Here is a 3,244-nt window from a genome sequence, read left to right as displayed (position 1 = left end):
GCAAACCTGTTCCCTATATAGTGCACTACTTTTTGACTAGTACTATACAGGGAATAGGGTACAGTTTGGGACACGCACTAGAAATCTGTGGACCTCGTACGTATTTCAAATACTTCTTCCTCTCTCTCACGATTATAAATGTCATCGTGTCTTCGTTATATTGTATCATATTCATTATTCTAAAATGGTATATCTATACATGAATCCTATGGTCACAGTCTGTTCCAACTGTAGCCATAGTATTTCTGCTGGTGTTGAGCTTTAAAGCATGCTGCTCTGTCGGTCCGGTTCTATCTGAATACCAAAGTGGATCTGAACTGGGCCTGTATTCCTAAAGCGTCTCAGAGTAGGTCCTCTCTGGTCCTCTCGCTCACTATGATCTAAAAGGCTAACCTGATCCCAGATCAGTACTAGGATCTGGTCCTCTCTAATATCCATTATGATCTAAAAGGTTAACCTGATCCCAGATCAGGATCTGGTCCTCTCTAATATTCATTAGGATCTGGTCCTGATCCCAGATCAGTATTCATTATTATCTTAAAAGGCTAAACTGATCCCAGGTCAGCACTCCTACGCTTTGTGGATATAGACCCTGAACCTCACACATATTAACAACAAAACTGACCCAACTTTTACACTTTAGATTGAAATGGAAGCAGAACATTACACTGACGTTGGATTGGATGAGAACATTGGATGACGACCACACCCCTCACCTCTGATTCGATGAGAAGAAACTCAATGATAATAATAAAAAAAGTTGTTGTTGTTCCTCCGTCCAGCCGCTTAACGCTCAACCAGAAACACATGCAGAACCTCCGAGCTCCTAGTTCATCCACCATGGGCCGGCAGAGACGTCTTACTACTGTGGGTTCAGACCACAGGAGGTTGGTGGCACCTTCATTGGGGAGGACAGGTTCGTGGTAATGACTGGATCTGAATCAGTGGAATGGTATCAAATACATCAAACACATGGTTTCCATGGTTTCCAGGTGTTTGATGCTGTTCCATTCGCTCCGTTCCAGACATTATGATGAGCCGTCCTCCTCTCAGCAGCCTCCACTGGATCAAATATCACACCATTCTGTCTGTCTGCTGCAGAGAGCAAAACTGTCCGCCCTCTCTGCCGTTCTGTTTGCTCTCCTGGTCGTTCTTTAGTAAGGAGGGGGCGGGGGCGGGGGGGGCTGCAGCTAGGGGGGGTGGGACCAGAGCACCAGTTCTAGAATCTATAGACACGCCCACTGATCTGATGGTGGCTGGTGTATGGGTACTGTAGTCGTTGGCCGATCAGTCTGATCCAGCTAGCCAATGGGAGCAGAGCTCATAGCTCCGCGACGATCCCACCCCCTGCTAACAGCCCGCCTCCCGGAGTGACTCAGTCCCAAAACAAAGAAAAAGATAACTTCCTCTTCCTGTTGTTGTTTTCCTTCTCTCCGATTGGCTGTCATGTCGCCCCGGCCCCTGATTGGCAGCTCAGTCTCACAAACTTGGACAGTCTTGTAGAAGTCTCTTTTTGGCTGGTGTGTATAAATCGTCAGCCCCTGCTGGGAACTGGGTATGACCTATATGGTTTTACGCTGCCCCCTGTCACGATTGGGGGCAAATTCCACAAAGTCGTCGATGAGGACAGGCCAAGCTCCTGAGTGGGCAGAAAAGGGTCACATGATTAGCTGCATGGTAAGTGATTGGCAGAAATGTTTTAATAGGTGATTGCGCTGTATGGTAGTAGGTAGAAGTCAAGTCCCAATCCCTAACTGATGACTCCAGGTCAGATCTTAGTCATATGCCTAGTGGTTATGGGGGTAGAGGAATCCTGGATCTAAGGTCAGGGTGGGCAGGGTGTGGATTAGTGTATGTTTTATTGGTCCTACAGAAATGTTTGTCTGCGTTTCAAATGGCACCCTAATCCGTATCTAGTTCACTATGGGCCCTGGTCAAAAGTAGAGCACAGGAAAAGGTGCCACTTGGGACCCATCCTTAATAGGTGGTTATATCTCACCTTCCTCGTCGTAGTTGGACATGTCGTCTGCAATCATGTTGCCAAAGTCCAGTAGCAGGTTCCACGTGTCTTTGGGGATCGACCGCTTATGATGCTCCTCCTGATGACATCAGAGATAATCACAATCAGATAGATGACATCAGAGATTATGATGCTCCTGCATTAATCACACAGATAGATGACATCAGAGATTATGATGCTCCTGCATTAATCACACAGATAGATGACATCAGAGATTATGATGCTCCTGCATTAATCACACAGATAGATGACATCAGAGATTATGATGCTCCTGCATTAATCACACAGATAGATGACATCAGAGATTATGATGCTCCTGCATTAATCACACAGATAGATGACATCAGAGATTATGATGCTCCTGCATTAATCACAGATAGATGACATCAGAGATTATGATGCTCCTGCATTAATCACACAGATAGATGACATCACAGAGACTATCAACACATGGAGGAAACACCTAGACTCTGTCCAGAGTAGTATATTATTTAGGGAATAGCCATTAATACAGACTGGCATCCACTCACCAATAGAAACCTGTTCCAGAGGTCCAGGAACTTGAATCGACCAGTTAGAACCAGGTTCCAGTAGGCCACAGCCATCTCCAGGTCTGATACAGAGAGTAGAGGGGTTAGTAACACCATCAGTAGGCTACAGCCATCTCCAGGTCTGATACAGAGAGTAGAGGGGTTAGTAACACCATCAGTAGGCTACAGCCATCTCCAGGTCTGATACAGAGAGTAGAGGGGTTAATAACACCATCAGTAGACTACAGTCATCTTAACCTGGAAGCCAGCCGCACCAATGTGTCGGAGGAAACACCATGCACCTGGTGACCGTGTCAGCGTGCACTGCACCCGGCCCATCACAGGAGTCACTAGAGCGCGATGGGAAATGGACATCCCGGGCCGACCAAACCCTCCCCTAACCCAGACGACGCTGGGCCTATTGTGTGCTGCCTCATGAGTCTCCCGGTCGCGGCCGGCTGCGACACAGCCTGGGATGGAATCCGGGTCTGTAGTGACGCCTCAACACTGCGATGCAGTGCCTTGGAAAGCTGAGCCACTCGGGAGGGTGTTATGTTTTTCTGTTGTTTCTATGGAGTCGGAATAGTTTGATAACATAACTGCTGACCTTGGAGTTAGTGTGTGAACGAATGAGAGAGCGACAGAGATAAAGAGAGAGAGAGAGCGACAGAGATAAAGAGAGAGACAGAGATAG

General features: G+C 47.1%; 1 long non-coding RNA gene across 1 annotated transcript; it reads right to left on the bottom strand.

Moving 5' to 3' along the window:
• Window positions 1–1,597: 1,597 nt before the first annotated feature.
• LOC135566613 (uncharacterized) lies at window positions 1,598–3,226 on the bottom strand. The gene is made up of 3 exons (XR_010462142.1): window positions 2,551–3,226; window positions 2,000–2,096; window positions 1,598–1,639 (listed from the first exon to the last, which is right to left on the bottom strand). It is a non-coding gene; the product is annotated as an uncharacterized LOC135566613 (long non-coding RNA).
• Window positions 3,227–3,244: the final 18 nt, after the last annotated feature.

Source organism: Oncorhynchus nerka, unplaced genomic scaffold (genome assembly GCF_034236695.1).
Source record: "Oncorhynchus nerka isolate Pitt River unplaced genomic scaffold, Oner_Uvic_2.0 unplaced_scaffold_4011, whole genome shotgun sequence".
In the NCBI taxonomy this organism is placed as follows: domain Eukaryota; kingdom Metazoa; phylum Chordata; class Actinopteri; order Salmoniformes; family Salmonidae; genus Oncorhynchus; species Oncorhynchus nerka.
Note: the sequence above shows the minus strand (reverse complement) of the source record. Positions and strands in the feature narration are given on the sequence as shown.